Source organism: Herpailurus yagouaroundi, unplaced genomic scaffold (genome assembly GCF_014898765.1).
Source record: "Herpailurus yagouaroundi ecotype Mexico unplaced genomic scaffold, PumYag 28, whole genome shotgun sequence".
NCBI lineage: Eukaryota > Metazoa > Chordata > Mammalia > Carnivora > Felidae > Herpailurus > Herpailurus yagouaroundi.
In genome coordinates, this window is record NW_024412376.1 from 60,663,371 (window position 1) to 60,680,507 (window position 17,137).

At 33.3% G+C, this 17,137-nt stretch overlaps 1 long non-coding RNA gene across 1 annotated transcript in view; it reads right to left on the reverse strand.

Annotated features, from left to right (window-relative positions):
* The window catches only part of LOC121028007 (uncharacterized), a 22,398-nt gene extending 6,033 nt beyond the window's left edge, over positions 1-16,365 (reverse strand). Inside the window, exons 1-2 of the long non-coding RNA XR_005789038.1 lie at positions 16,354-16,365; positions 1,696-1,703 (exon numbers count right to left, since the gene is read on the reverse strand). This is a non-coding gene — a long non-coding RNA (uncharacterized LOC121028007). The remainder of the gene's footprint in view (positions 1-1,695; positions 1,704-16,353) is intronic.
* Between the last annotated feature and the right edge of the window lie 772 nt (positions 16,366-17,137).

Consider the following 17,137-nt stretch of genomic DNA (forward strand, 5'->3'; position numbering starts at 1 on the left):
AATCTAAAATAAATGAAAAATACAGCCATACTCATGGGAAAAGACATCAGATATTTATGGTTACCAGAGGCAGGAGTTGGAGAGAGAGGGAATTGGAAGAAGATGGTCAAAAGATACAAATGTCCAGTTATAACCTAAATAAGTACTAGGAATGTGACTACATCATGTCTGTAGTTAACACTGCTGCATGATATACATGAATGTTAAGAGAATAAATCCTAAGAGTTTTCATCATAAGGACAGTTCTTTTCTCTTTTTGCTTTCCCTTTTTATTGTATCAGTATGAGATGATAGATGCTAACTAAATTTGTCATGGTAATAATTTCACAAAAAATGTAAGTCAAACTATTATGCAGTACATCTTAAGTGTATACAGTGATACAGATAAATTATATTTCAATAAAACTGGAAGGAAGAAAACATGAAAACAAATAATGATTGGATTGTGTTTGTATCCATAGGTATTTTCTTGTTCTGAAAATTCAAAGAACTGCTTTGGAATTACCACATATAGACTAAACTAATTGTTAAACTATTTTATATCAAAAATAATTTTTTACCTAGGCATATCGACCTGCCAAAACTAATAAAGTTTCCAGTCCTGTGCCAAAAAATAAAAATAGCTGCGGAGAGAATTTGGACAAATGTGCAAATGTGCACCAAGCCCACATGCAGTGGCATTGTTAGTGGAAATGACCTAGCACTGTGAGAGCTAGAAAGACAAATGGCTCTATTAGCCAGAGGTTACTTTGGTGGTGGTGGCAAATGTCTGAATCTGTGTGCATGTCTAATGGACACTGAGAGGGCCTAGCCAATCCTGAATATGTGTACATGTGCATGTGAGACACAAATGGATCCAGTGTAAAATGCAAACCAGAGAAGATTTGTGAAAAGATTTAACTTTGCACTCTCCTACCTGTAAATTAGCAGAGATATGAAATTAGCCGAAAAATTAGCAGAGAATGAAAGATTTACTGGCTGAAGGAGACTGAGGAAAATGTGTTAAAGATTGGCTATTAAGCTAAATAGATAGAGAAGTGACTCCTAAGAACCCAAAGAAAAAGAAAATCTTGAAAGCAGAAAGAGAGAGTCAACTCGGTACGTTTGACTGTGTGTCAATACACGTAATGATTGGCTTCTCATCTGCAACAAGGAGGACAAAGGCAGAGGTCTGAATTTCTTTAAGCTGCTGAAGGAAATAAACTCTCAATCAAGAATTCAATATCCAGAAAAACTGTTCATCAAAAGTAAAGGTAAAATAAAGATCTTCCATGATAAACAGATAAGAAGATTATTTGTTGCCAGCCGACTTACAAGAAATGCTAAAGGAGGGGTGGCGCCTGGGTGGCTCAGTTGGTTAAACACCTGACTCTTGATCTTGATCTTGACTCTTGATCTTGGCTCAGGTCATGATCTCAAGATGCTCAGTGGACTGAACGCTTCTAGTGCAGAGCCTGCTTGGGATTCTCTCCCTCTTGTGCTCTCTCTCTCAAAATAAATAAACATTTAAAAGAAAAGAAATATTAAAGGAATCATTTGGGTTGTCAGGAAATATCAACAAATGACAGCATGAATCTTTTAAAAAAATAATAGAGAACATTAGGAATGGTAAATATATGGGTAAATATAAAATTACTATAAATAATTTTCAATTTTGCTCTTATTTCTTTAAGATTAAAACACAATTATTGTAACATCCTATACTTGAGTTTATAATGTGCGTGGATACAATGTAAGTGATGAGCACAATAAAGGGAGGAGGGAATAGAGCCATGTTGGAGTAAAGTGTTTATATTTATCAGAGTTAAATTAGTATTAATCTGAAGTAGACTGTGAAAAGTTAAGATAAATATTGTAATCCCTAGAGCAATCTTATAAGAAAGTTACTTAAAATATAGCAATCATCAGAGGTACAATAAAATATTAATTTAACAAAAAAGAGAGCAGTAAATGAGGAAGAGAAGACCAAGACACGAGAGACATAGAAATCAAACCACAAAGTAGTAAATGTAAATCCAGCTAATAGTCAACCAAAACTCGGGGTAAAAGTGAGTGATCTAAACATCCCATACAAAAGTCAGAGATTGTCAGACTGAATAAAATGTCAAAAACATTCTATATATTGTCTATAAGAGACACAATTTAGATTCAAAAAACACAAATGGGATGAAAGGGCAAGGGTGGAAAAAATACATACCATGCAAACAGTATTAGTAAAAAAGCTAGAGTTTCCCAGTCAGTGATACTATAGATCTCTCTAGTAATAGAAAACAAGAAAAACATCAGTATTTGAAGGCGTAAAGGATAGGAGCAAAGTTCTTACTTTTTAGTGACTTTCTTAACAAACATTTTTTATAATTATTCTAAGGGTTGCTTAATCTTTTTCTTAAGTGTGGTAAAAAATGCATAATGTTAAATTGCCTTTTTAACATTTCTTTTTAAAATTTTTTAATGTTTATTCATTTTTGAGAGAGAGAGACAGAGCACGAGTTGGGGAGGAGGAGAGAGAAAGGGAGACACAGAATCCAAAGCAGGCTCCAGGCTCTGAGCTGCCAGCACAGAGTCTGAGGAGGGGCTTGAACTTATCAACTATGAGATCATGACCTGAGCCGAAGTCTGTGGCCCAACTGACTGAGCCAAGCCTTTTTAACATTTCTAATTATACATTTCATTAGTATTAGGTATGTTAATATTGCACAATCTCTAGAACTTTATCTTGTAAAACTAAAGCTGTATACCTATTGAACAACTCCTCAGTGTCTCCTCCCCCCAGCTCTGGTTACCACCATTATACTTCCTATTTCTGTGAATTTAACTACTACAGATATTTCATGTAAATACAATTATGTAAATTTTTTTCTTTTGTGACTGGCTTATTTAACTTAGCATAATGTCCTTGAGGTTCATCCATGCTATAGCATGCGACAGGATTTCCTTTCTTTATAAAGTTTCCATGGTATGGAAATACCACATTTATTTATCTATTCATCTATCCGTGGACATTTGGGATGTTTTCATATCTTGGCTACTGTAGTAGTGCTGCTATGAACATGAGTACACAAATATCTCTTCAAGGTCCTGCTTCCAGTTTTTTTGTATATATACCCAGAAGTGGTATTCCTGTGTTGTATAGTAACTTATTATTATTTCTTTTTTTTTGAGAAACCTCCATATTGTTTTTCAAAGGGACTACATTAGGACCAATAGTGTTCAGCAGTTCTGATTTCTCCACATCCTTACCAACACTTGTTATTTTCTTTTTTAGATTTATTATTATTATTTTAGTAGTAGCCATACTAATGGGCATAGGGTGATATCTCATTGTGGTTTTGAACTGCACTTCTCTCATTATTAGTGATGGTAAACATCTTTCCATATGCTTGTTGGTCATTTGTGTATCACGTTTAGAGAAATATCTACTCAATTCTTTGACCATTTTTAAATTGGGTCATGTGTTTTTTTTTTTGTTTGTTTTTAAGTAGCCATTTTAATTTTATCTAGGTATGTGTAAGTGGCAGAACATAGTGGATGTATTTTGAAGATATATATTAGTTATATATTAGTTATAAACACCTAAATCTCTTTCCAAGTCTATGAAGCTCATAATATTGAGTATTTTTTTAATTCATCAGGTATCCATGAAGGAACATCAAAGCTAATGGTTATTTAGATCAGTTTTTATTCCTTGAAGTATTAACATCTTACATATCACACAAATAAACCTTAGTTGTAATACTTTTTCAAATAAAAAATTATGAAATAATACAGTAGTGATTCTCATATAATTAACATAAATTTATGGTCATTTTTCTCTGATATCTCTGGTTTAAAATTCTTAGAAATCTATCTAAAAAGCCACAAGAATTAAGACACAATAGTATATATAGGTGCATAATACCCCAAAATGCAATAAGTAATCCGAAGTTGTTCATCACCTATATTATTTAAGCAATGTGTTGATTTGATTACAATGTATATACATAGCATGGAAAGTCATAAGTATCCCTCTAACTAATAGGGCTAAGCTTAGGAATCGGTACCAGGGAATAGCAGAAAGCACGACAAACTTCTCTTGGAATCTAGCCATGAGTTTTTGATAACACTGTATTGTCCTTATCATTAATCCAGGCTTGCATGAGAACCTGTGTAAAATCCTGCCAACATTTCCAATCAGCTCTGGGAATATATTTTTCCATTTCCTTTTCCCTTTCCTTTTTATTTTCCTTTTCCTTTTCCTTTTCCTTTTTTAGTTTATAGAACTACCACACTGAGAGTAACTCTTTTTTTTTAGAGTAAGTCTGAAAGCACACTTTCAAAATGCATATATTTTCATCACATCAATTTATGTTGAGAAAGGGATATGTTTTATCAGGTAGATTCTTTCTTATTTCTGCCAAAGGATGAATTTCTGTTCCCAGATATAATATAAAAATAATTAAACCCATATGTTTTATGGTACAGTATACTCACTTATAAAAAATGACAGAAATATACATGAATTCAAAATCTGTCTATTTTTGTAACATCAAAGATACAATACATTGATTCCTCAGGATAAATGTTTCACAATTGAATGGAAATTAGTATCACATTAAAATTATTTTAAATTTATATTCCTATAATTATTCATTATTTATCATAGCAAACACTCATATAATGCTTATTACATTTCAAGCCAGTTTTTAAAATGCTTTGCATTTTTAAATTATTCAACCCACTTTGAAGTAAGAAATATCAATACTCCATAATGGTTGAGAAACATTAATTTATTATGAAAACATCCATTAATATGAACATGTAAAGATTATGAGACTACTTAATGTTCTAAATAATACTGATGGCATTGAAAATTTTTGAGTTTGTATGATAAATTGTTTTCATATCACAAAATGTATTCATTCAGAATTTTAAAAGCTGTTTGTTCACAATTTCCAAAAGCCAACATGTGTGTTCAGTCAATCCCCGAGGAAGATATGCAGTGATGCACAAAACAACAATGGCTGTACTTTTCTCAAACAGAAGTTAAACTATATGCTTAATTCCCATCTTGGTGTAGAATCTGATGCAGAAGTATTGACTTCACAAATCTGGTTCAATTGAAATTCAATTTATGTCTCACTTTTAATCATAAATAAAACATACCTGAATACCATGGCTATAAAGTATGCAATTTAGTTTTTTAATGCCTACATTCTAATGCCTAAAGTAGGAAGCTAGTATCTTAATGATATCATGGCTTATAATCTTTAGTGGGACTACAGAATATTGAAAGGAATGCAGTATATTATGATTTGCAAAAAAGGTATTTTTATAACCTCCAACTTTACTTAAGTATCAGTGAAAAGAATATGCTGGTAATCCATGAATGATGGAACAGGGACATATTTTGAATCACGTTTTAGGTGCCTCAAAGCAGCTCTTAGAGAATATGGCTGGGTCCTATGGAAGGAAGTTAAATACCCTATTTAAAGAAAACTAGAAGATTTGGGGGGAACAGGTGAATTAAGAAAATTAATCAATTTGAGAGGACTTTCCTTTCCAAAAATCAGTTCAAGGTAAAATTAGGCACAAGAGAGGCCTATGTTGTATTTTATTGTTTAGGTTGATTTTGCCACAACAGTGCAATAGACTTAAAAAGAGTTTTATCTTAAAAGAATGTTGTTCCGGAAAGAATCATAAACTTTTCTTGTGGAGCTGCCACTGTTTGGTTTGGGTGGAGAATAATTTTACCAGACTTCCATTGTGACATATCCAGATTTTCCATGGAGTGTGCCAGATTCTGAGAAGGCAAAGTGAGCTGCACACATGATTCTAAGCCATACCAGAGGGAAGGCATTTAGAATATTAGCTTAAAGTGACTCAAGTCAGCAACTGATTATCACACAGGATACATTGGTCTGGAATTGTATGTGACTTGGGAAACCTCAATTTCATTATAACAGACTCAGTCTGAGCTCTATCTCCTTGAGAAAAGTTTGAGTACCATAGTGTTGGAAGAGTGGTGAAGATGATGAAAACTTTCTTTTATCTGCCAGACTCTTGGAGTTACCAAATTCTATACCATGACTCGTATCCAAGAAATCAAGAGGTGTTTAGGATTGGAATATTTATATTTCCTTAATTTAGCTGAAAATAGTAGGATACCAAAGAATTGCCTTAAAATATGTGAAGGTCTGTTATGTACCTGAGTGATGGTACTAATTCCCTTTACTGTCTGGAGCCAGTTAGAAGTAGAGACTAAGGATCCACAGGTGAAACATATAAGAAAATAGACTCAATTGCAATAAAACCTTTTGTAACTCCTCATTTTTATTTAAAGAATCTCATTGTTTTTTTGTTTTTTTGTTTTTTTGTTTTTTTTTTTTTTAAGGGAGACAATTGTACTGCTAAATTTTAGGAAGCTTTTCTTTACCTATAGTCCATTAGAACTCTAATTGTTTTTGTTACATTAACTCTAAAGCCCCTTTACAACAACATTGTTGGAGAAAGGGAAAATCCACTGGATGGCAATGCAGTTCTTGCGATAAAGGCTTTACAACATGTTTTTTACCTTTCATGCTATAAGAGTGACTTTTTTTAACAATCAAAGTATTCCTATCTGACTTGGACTTTGCCCTCTTGACTTTAACCATTTCTGACTTATATTAAGCCAGAGTTAACATACACCTATATCGAATTCAGCCTAGAGTGACCTTATCTGTGGCATACTAACCAAGGTATTCCTCTTACACTAGACTGTCATCATGCCACTGACAATATTTTGTGCCATAAGTACAAGTGGGAGAGCACATAGATAGCTATGAAATACATTCTAAATTTTCTACATGAGGATTTATATCATGAAAAATATATTTAAGCCCCCTAAACACTGGTAGGTCATTTTTGACTATGTAGTACTAGCTCAAATGTTATAGGAAAATATTTATTGAAATTATTTTTTTGCCCCATAATTATTTGTATCTTTTATATATTTATATATTTTACTTAATTATTATTGCTTAATAATAAAAATCATTTATTTCCTTTTATTTAGTTATCTATGATATATGATTATTTAAGATGAAGTAATTTAATATCAACAGTGCATTATTATAAGAATGAGTTAAAAATGAATAGAAGTGTATTCAAGGTATTGATTCAGTAAAGCAAGTATTGCTATTATAATCCAGTGTTACTTATTTTTGAATTCATATTAGTCATCTATAAATTTATAACAAAAAGTACCTATAAACAGTGAAATCATAAACTTACTCCCTGCCAGTTGAAAATCTAAGATTCTTAATTAAAAAAAAAAAACACATTTTTTTTAATTTTGGAAAAATCATAAAATATAAACATTTTGTAAAAGTTGTCCAAAATACTTCAGTCAGCATATTGGCATAGCACAAATTCTATCTTTATTGTACTGTATTGTAGTGTGTGTGTGTGTGTGTGTGTGTGTGTGTGTGTGTATACAGTAGTCTACGTATGTTTAATGAAATTCCTGAAAGAAATTTGATTATAATAATGATGCTGTAAGCAGCATGTCTTCAAATTATGGAGGTAACACAGGATCATTGGCTATTTTCACTTAGAAATTTTGCTTAAAGTTGAGGTTGCCAGGTTATTTATATTTATTAAGGGCTTTTAGGAACAGCATTAACCTTATATGAGCATTTGTACTCTGACCCCAATGCCATCAAATTAACTGCTCTATATTTTCAATGCTTAGTTAACATTTCTATAGTTAGCCAGTGATAGAGTCAGGATTGAAACCCAGGCAGCCTAACTCCAGAGGCCACCCTATTAACCATAACACAGAACTACTTCTCTAACTACACAAAGGTGAACAGACCCGGAGAAATATTCTGATAATATCCCATGATCCTGAGCAGGTAAATAAAATCAGGGAAAATGGGCAGAGGGGACTTCTGAAAAATGAAAAAAATAAAATAAAATAAAAATAGAGGGATAAATAATGAATGGATGAGTAAAATGTTTTTAAATTTAATTGTGGTATTTTGTTAGTGAATTAAACCAAGTTACTCTATATTATAATTTAAAAGCTCAAGATATTCATTAACACCTTGATGATATGTTCCACTTTTAAAATAACCTCCAAATATTCCAAAATATACATTTTGACCTGAGAGTCAAAAATTGAAACAATGATTTACTCATGATAGGTACTCTATCACAGTATTGTGATATCACAGTATTGATATTTCCTCTGAGATACGAAAAAGCCCATTTTTTTTCCATTTGGATTTGTCCATAGTCAAAAAAAGATAAATGTAAAGTTAAATTCCCTTTATTAGATATATACTACTTGCACCAAAACAATTTTAAAATTGATTCATAATTCATCTCATAAGTCATCTTTAACAGTGATATTAGTTGAGGAACACATAAGCACTAAGTATATGTCAAGCATCCTACCTACCTTTGTGAGTCATATTTAGAGAGATCACTTATAAATTTCATATCTTAAAATATAAATCAAATGACTCATATATGGCTTTTCATATTTTATTCATTCATTATAAAATATTTTCCAACTCTAATATATGTTTTTTTAAGTTTATTTATTTATTTTGAAAGAGAGAGAGAGCACAAACAGGGAAAGAGCAGAGAGAGAGAGAGAGAGAGAGAGAGAGAGAGAGAGAGAGAGAGAATCCCAAGCAGACTCCACACTGTCATCACAGAACTTGACAGGGGCTTGAACTCACACTCATGAACTGTGAGATCATGACCTGAGCTGGAACCAAGAGTCAGACACTCAACTGACTGAGCCATGCAGGTGCACCATCAACTCTAATATATGTTAAATACTGTAAACATTTAGCAGTGCATAGGTTCTACAGACTGTAAGGACACAGATAATGCAATTAAATATAAATTTAAGTAATTGTCAGAAAGAAGTATTAAGTTCTTACAAAGTGTAGGCTGGAGAACCAAATGGAATCCAGGTAGAAAGCTTGCCATAGAAAGAGAAAGACCTGAAGGACAACTTACATATGGTGGTGGCAATGGAATTCTGCAAGAATAAGCATTCCATCCAGATGAAACACATGTGAAAATACCCTGCAGGCTGATGGAGTTTTGAATACTTGAGGACCTGAACAATTCTAGATACCAAGTTAAAAAATGACAGGGAGTAAATCTGGAAGGGCAGGCAGGAACAAATCATTTTGAGGATTTGACACATATTTGGAAATATAAGCATTTTGTGTAGGAATCACTGCAGGATTTTAAGCTGCTGAAATGCCATGACAAGCATGTATCTTTGATATCGTTTTAATAAAATATAGCAAATAAAATGAGATAACAGTCTATTGGGGAGATTAATTAGAAATTTATTAGTGAAAAATGATAGTGACCTAAACTTGACAGAATGGATAGAAATGATTTCATAACTGAGATATTTATAAAATATATAAGAAGTATTTAGGCCTAGTGATGGATTAGATATGGAGAGTGATTAAAAAAGAAGGATGTGGGATACAATGAAGTATTTAGGCTTAGTGTGAATACTGAAAAGCATGCTAGTAAACAGCTTATCATAATAAATGGCACGTAAGAGGCACCCAAAGTTAGTTAACTCTCCTTTGTTTCTTCTATTTCCTTTCTACATTTTACCTGACACATGCTTTATTCCCCCAAGATGAGGGTCAATTAATGATTAAAAAATATAATGAATATACAGTGCAGTATTGTAATTTCCTGATTTCCTAATGGGGTACATCTTATGTTAAGTATTATTATAACACACATACACAAATAATAATAATAGTAATAATAATAATAGACAAGAGAAAGCTTTTAAAGGGGATGAATATGTTTATGGCATAGGTTGTTGTGATGGTTTCTCAGGTTTATACTTATCTTCAAACTCACTGAGTTATATACATTAAATATTTACAGCTTTTTATGTGAGCTTTACCTGCGTAGATGGTTAATAAGGAAATGTAATGAGAAAGAAACAAAAAAGACAGTAAGAAAAAGCAGTCAAAGAAGAATCATTTAGATATAGAGAGAGGCTAAAGAGAAATGCACTTTATGACAACCACATAACAGACCATTAAAAAAGGAGAAGATGAACATGATAATCATTTCTGTAATCTTTTCCACTATTTATAACCTGTGCTTTCTATTTGTTCTTTGAATTTTGTCATTTGGGGTTTCAAAATCTCTAGCCTTTTTTTTTTTTCATTTACAGGAGACCAAAGAATCCATAGACCTAATAAATATTAATTATTTTATGGTACAAATATGAATTTTATATGTGTAAGTGTAAAGGAATAGGCTACTTAGCTGATAGGTGAACAAAAGTAATTGCCCACCTATGTTGATATATAAATAAGGTACATATATAGTAAAAATTTGTACAAAATCATGTACTTTACTTGGACACATAATTCATAAAAGGCTTGTTTTAAATACTTAGAATTGTTTCAATGACTCAGATAATATATGGTAGAAATTAAAAATATGAACCATTCACAGACTTATCTTTTCATCATATTTTATCAAATTTTATAGGAAAAGTTACAGAGTAGGGTGATATTAGTAAATTTGGAGATTATATAAACTATGAGAAAACGTGAATATTGAGGGTCTAATACACTGATACTGTTTCTGAGAAAATATTACCTTTCACAACTTGAATTCAGATTTGACATTCTTCTGAAAATACATAAGACTTTGAGTTCCCCAAGTTTCTTTCTGAAAACTTTAGGATAAAGCAAAATACAGCTGGAAGAAATTTCTTAGAATGCTTCAGTGTATGTTAAGGCAAATATATATTTCATAGGATATATATTAAGATAATTTAAGTATAATTATTTTTCAATGAAATGTTAAAAAAGTTCTGGCTGTCTATTGGACTTAGATCACAGTAGTCATGATTGGAAAAATACCTGTTAGATTATCATGTTCATCCTTCTGCTTGGGGAGGATATGCCTCAACCCTTGGAGAAAGGAGTTAGCACTTTATATTTGCCAAGAAAGTATAATACCTTATAGGGTGCATAAGAGAAACCTTGTTAGAGCCAAGTCAATATAGGGTTTGACTTCTATCCAAAAAAATAAATAAATAAATGTGCTTCTGTCATTCCAAGTACACAGATCCTGGCAACCACATTCTTTTCTAGTTGGACCATTTGCAAAATCTTATCAAGAAAACTATCCGGTAAGGATATATTGCTGTGCTATTTAAGGAAAGAAAAGTAGAAGAAAATATCTTGACGTCAAAAGAGTTAGGATGAATGCATTCCTGAAATAATATTTGGAGTATTAGAAATGTCAAACCACAAATGACAGATATTTCTGAAAAAGATGAAATATCTATTCCATTTACTAGTAGAAAAATTAGCAATACAACTCATGCATATGGGAACACAATAAGCCCCACGTGATGAAGATGAACAGTAGGGAATGGAAGACTTTAAGGCAAAGTTATGAATAATATCAGAAGAGGCTGTTTAATGTTTGAAGCCCTTTCCAAGCACAAGGATCTATTATCCCACAGCTTATCACCACTTGATTGTGGAAAACAACGTCTATTAACTCTTTAAGATAGCTGCACTTTTACAACTCTGTTCATACGTTCTCAGTCTCCTGCAGGTTCTCCATTTTTGATCTCATTCCTTAAACAGAATGGGATGTTAGTATGTAGAAACATGTCTACACACCATTGTGTTTCACTTGGTACTCAAAATGTTTTTGCTTTTTTAAAACAATAATTAGTTGTTAATATTTAAAAATCATATTAACATCCAGAGTTTGAGATTTCTTCAGTAAATTTTATAATAAGAAAAATTGGTTGACATTAACAGTACTCCCTTGAAGGCATTTGTTCTGGAGCCCACTGAAGTCTCCATCACTTTCTTTGAAACTTGACTCTGAGTCACAACATCACTGGCCGCTTCTCAGTTTATGACACTATTATTATTATTATTATTTACACTGATTATTTTATTAATTTGTACCACCTGGCCCCAGAAAAAATTGAGTTTAAAATTTCATCTCCACGGTTGGACTCTTTCAAGATTCTATGTAAGAATCTTTTTTTTCAAAATTTTATATAAATTCTAGTTAACATGTAGTGTAATATTGGTTTCAAGAGTAGAATTTAGTGATTCATCGCTTACATATAACACCCAGTGTTCAACACAAGTGCCCTCCTTAATACCCATCATCCATTTGGCCCATCCCCCACCTACCTCCCCTCCATCAACCTTCAGTTTTTCTCTATAGTTACTCTTAAGGACTGAAAACAAACTAAGGGTGGATGGGGGGTGGGGGAGAGGGGAAAGTGGGTGATGGGCAGGGAGGAGGGCACTTGGGATGAGTACTGGGTGTTGTATGGAAACCAATTTGACAATAAATTATATTAAAAAATAAATAAATAAATAAATAAATAAATAAATAAATAAATAATAAAAATCCTGGGAAAAAATCTCTTATGGTTTGCTCCCCTTTCTTTTTTTCCCCTTCGCCTATGTTCATCTGTTTTATTTCTTAAATTCCACATGTGAGTGAAATCATATGGTATTTGTCTTTCTTTGACTGATTTATTTCACTTAGCATAATCGACTCTAGCTCCATCCACATCATTGCAAATGACAAGTTTTCATTCTTTATGATGGCTGAGTAATATTCCGTGTGTGTGTGCGTGTGTGCGTGTGTGTGTGTGTGTGTGTGTGTGTGTGTTCGAGTACATACATCTTTATCCATTCATCAGTTGATGGACATTTGAGCTTCTTCCATAATTTGCCTATTGTCGATAATGCTGCTATAAACTTCAGGGTCCATGTGCCCTATTGAATCAATATTTTTGTATCTTTTGGGTAAATACCTAGTAGTGCAATTCCTGGGTCATAGGGTAGTTCTATTTTTGACTTTCTGAGGAACCTCCATCCTGTTCTCCAGAGTGGCTGCACCAGTTTTCATTCCCACCAAAGGTGTAAGAGTGTTCCCCTTTCTTCACATTCTCATCAACATCTGTTCTTTCCTGAGTTTTTTAAAAATTTTTTTAATGTTTATTTATTATTGAGAGAGAGACACACACAAAGAGCATGAATAGGGGAGGGGCAGAGAGAGGGGGAGACACAGAATCCAAAGCAGGCTCCAGGCTCTGAGCTGTCAGCACAGAGCCCGATGCGGGACTTGAACTCCCAAACTGCGAGATCATGACCTGAGCCGAAGTCAATCACTCAACTGAGACACCCAGGCGCCTCCTGAGTTGTTAATTTTAGCCATTCTGACAGGTGCAAGGTGGTATCTCACTGTAGTTTTGATTTGTATTCCCTGATGATGAGTGATGTTGAGCATCTTTTCATGTGTCTCTTGGCCATATGCATGTCTTCTTTGGAAAAATGTCTATGTCTTCTGCCAATTTCTTAATTGGATTATTTGTTTTCTAGGTGGTGGATTTGCTAAGTTCTTTATAAATTTTGAATACTAACCCTTTATCAGATATGTAATTTGAAAATATCTTCTCCCATTCCATAGACTGACTTTTAGTTTTGTTGATTTTTTCCTTCACTGTGCAGAAGTTTTTTATCTTAATGAAATCCCAATAGTTCATTTTTACTTTTGTTTCCCTTGCTTCTGGAGATGTGTCTAGTAAGAAGTTGCTACAGCCAAGGATAAAGAGTTTGCTGCCTGTGTTCTCCTCTAGGATTTTGATGGTTTCCTGCATCATATTTAGTTCTTTCATCCATTTTGAATTTATTTTTGTATATGGTACAAGAAAGTGGTCCAGTTTCATCTTTTGCATGTTTCTGTAGAGTTTTCCCAACACCATTTGCTGAAGAAAGTGTCTTTGGTTTCATTGGATATTGTCTCCTGCTTTGTTGAAGATTAGTTGACCATATTGTTATGGGTCCATTTCTGGGTTTTCTATTCTGTTCTATTGATCCATGTGTCTGTTTTTGTGCCAGTGCCATACTGTCTTGATCACTACAGCTTTGTAATACAACTTGAAGTCTGGAATTGTGATGCCTTCAGCTTTGATTCTCTTTTTCAAGATTGTTTTGGCTATTCAGGGTCTTTTGTGATTTCATAAAATTTTAGGATTGTTTATTCTAGCTCTGTGAAAAATGCCGGTGGTATTTTGATAGGTATCGCATTTAATGCGTAGATTGCTTTGGGTAATACAGATATTTTAAAAATATTTGTTCTTCCAATCCATGAGCATGTAATTTTTTTTTCCATTTCTTTGTATCCTCTTCAATTTCTTTCATAAGTGTTCTATGGTTTTCAGAGTACGGATCTTTTACTTTGGTTAAGTTTCTTCCTAGGTATCTTATGGTTTTAGTGAAATTGTAAATGGGACCTATTCCTTGATTTCTCTTTCTGCTGCTTCATTATTGGTGTATAGAAATGCAACAGGTTTCTGTATGTTGATTTTATATCCTGCTATTTTACTGAATTCATCTATCAGTTCTAGCAAATGTTTGGTGGAGTCTTTTGTGTTTTCTACATAGAATAACATGTTTATAAATAGTGAAAATTTGGCTTCCTTGCTGATTTTAATGCCTTTTATTTCTTTTTGTTGTCTGATCGCTGAGGCTTGCACTTCCAGTACTATGTTAAATAACAGTGGTGAGAGTGGACATCCCTGTCTTATTTCTGATCATGGGGGAAACACTCACAGTTTTTCCCTGTTGAAGATGTTATTAGCTCTGGGTCTTTCATTTAAGGCCTTTATAATGTTGAGGTTTATTCCCTCTATCCCTACTTTGTTGAGGTTTTTCATCAAGAATGAATGTTGTATTGGGTCACTTGGGTGGCTCAGTAGGTTAGACATCCAGTTTTGGCTCAAGCATGGTCTCACAGTCTATGAGTTCAAGCCCTGTGTTGGGCTCTGTGCTGACAACCCAGAGCCTGGAGCCTGCTTCGAATTCTGTGTCTCTTCTTTCTGCCCCCCCCCCCCACTCTCTTTCTCTCTAAAATAATAAATAAACATTAAAAAAAGAATGAATGTTGCATTTTGTCATATGCTTTTTCTGCATCTATTGAGAGGATCATATGATTCTTATCCTTTTTTTTATTAATGTGATATATCACCTTGATTCATTTGCAAATACTGAACTACAGCCCAGGAATAAATCCTACTTGATTGTGGTGAATAATTCATTGAATTTAGTGTTGGATTCAATTTCCTAGTATCTTGTTGAGAATTGTTGCATTCATATTCATCAGGGATATTGACCTGTAGTTCTCCTTTCTGGTGAGGTGTTTGTCTGGTTTTGGAATCAAGGTAATGCTGGCCCCATGGAATGAGTTTGGAAGTTTTCCTTCCATTTCTGTTTTTTTGGAACACTTTGAGAAGAATAGGTATTAACCCTTCTTTAAATGTCTGGTAAAATTCCTATGAGAAATCATCTGGCTGTGGAATTTGGTTTGTTGGGAGATTTTTGATTACTGATTCAATTTCTTTACTAGTTATGGGTCTGTTCAAATTTTCTATTTCTTTAGTTTTATTAGTTTATATGTTTCTAGGAATTTGTCCATTTCTTCCAGTTTTCTCAGTCTATTGGCATATAATTTTTCATAATATTCTCTTATAATTGTAGTTCTGTGATGTTGGTTGTGATCTCACTTCTTTCATTCATTTAAAAAAAATTTTAACATATTTTCTCTAGTTCAAGTTTTTCAGTTTTTTTTAAGGGATTTGTCAATGTTATTAATTCTTGCAAAGAACAGCTCTTAGTTTTGTTTATCTGTCCCAAGGTGTTTTTTTGTTCCTATATCATTGATTTCTGCTCTAATCGTTATTACTTCCCTTCTTCTCCTGGCTTTGGGCTTTACTTGCTATTCTTTTCCTAGCTCCTTTAGGTGTAAAATTAAGTTGTGTTTTTGATGTAGGCCTGCATATACTTTCCTCTCATGGGGCATCCCAAAGGTTCTGGACCATAATGTTTTCATTTTCACTTTCTCCCATGCAATTTTAAAATTTCTACTTTAATTTCCTGGTTAACTCATTATTTAGTAGGATGTTCTTTAACCTTCATGGGTTTTTGGTCTTTCCAATTTTTTTTCTATGGTTGACTGTAAGTTCCATAGCATTGTGGTCTAAAAATATGCATGATATGATCTCAATATTTTTGAATGTGTTGAGGGCTGAATTGTGATCCAGTATATTACAGTTGTTGTTTTAAAATTTAGTTTGTCTGATATAAGTAGGTTACTCTGGTTTTCTTTTTATGTCCATTAGCATAATCAATGGTTCTCCATCCCCTTTCTTTCAATCTGTAGGTGTCTTTAGGACTAAAATGAGTCTCTTGTAGGCAAAATATAGATGGGTCTTGTTTTTATTCATTCTGACACCTTATGTCTTTTGATAGGAGCATTTAGTCCCTTTACATTCACAGTGATTATTGATAGATATGAATTTAGCAGTATTGTGTTACTTTTAATGTTATTTCTAGAGATTTTCTGTTTCTTTTTAGTCTTTGTTGCTTTTGGTATTTCTTTCCCACTTAAAGAGTCCCTTTTAAAATTTTTTACATGGCTGGTGTGGTCTCAAACTCCTTTAGTGTTTGTTTATCTGGGAAAGTCTTTATCTTCCCTTCTATTCTGAATGACACCCTTGCTGGATAAAGAATTCTTGACTGCATATTTTTCCCACTCAGCATGTTGAATATTTCCTGCCACTCCCTTCCTGGTCTGCCAGGTTTCTGTGAAGTGATCTGCTGCTAACCTGATATGTCTTCCCTTTTAGGTTAGTGATTTATTTTCCCTTGCTGCTTTCAGGATTCTTTCCTTATCTCTGTATTTTGAAAATTTTACTACAGTATGTCTTGGTGTTGACTGGCATCTGTTGATTTTGATGGGTGTTCGCTGTGCCTTCTGGATTTGGATGGCTGTTTCTTTACCCAGATTATTTTTAGCTACAATTTTGTCAAATAAATCTTCTGTCCCTTTTGGCCTGTCTTCTGCTTCTGGGACTACTATGATACAAATATTAAGATGGCGAAATAGTAGGAGGACCTTATGCTTGCCTTGCCCCTTGAATACAGCTGGATAATTACCAAATCATTCTGAAGACCTAGGAAATCAATCTGACTACTGAGAGAACAAACTGCACAACTGGAGCGAGAAAAGAGGTCATATTGTGAAAGGAGGAAGTGGAGGAAGTGTGGTGTGG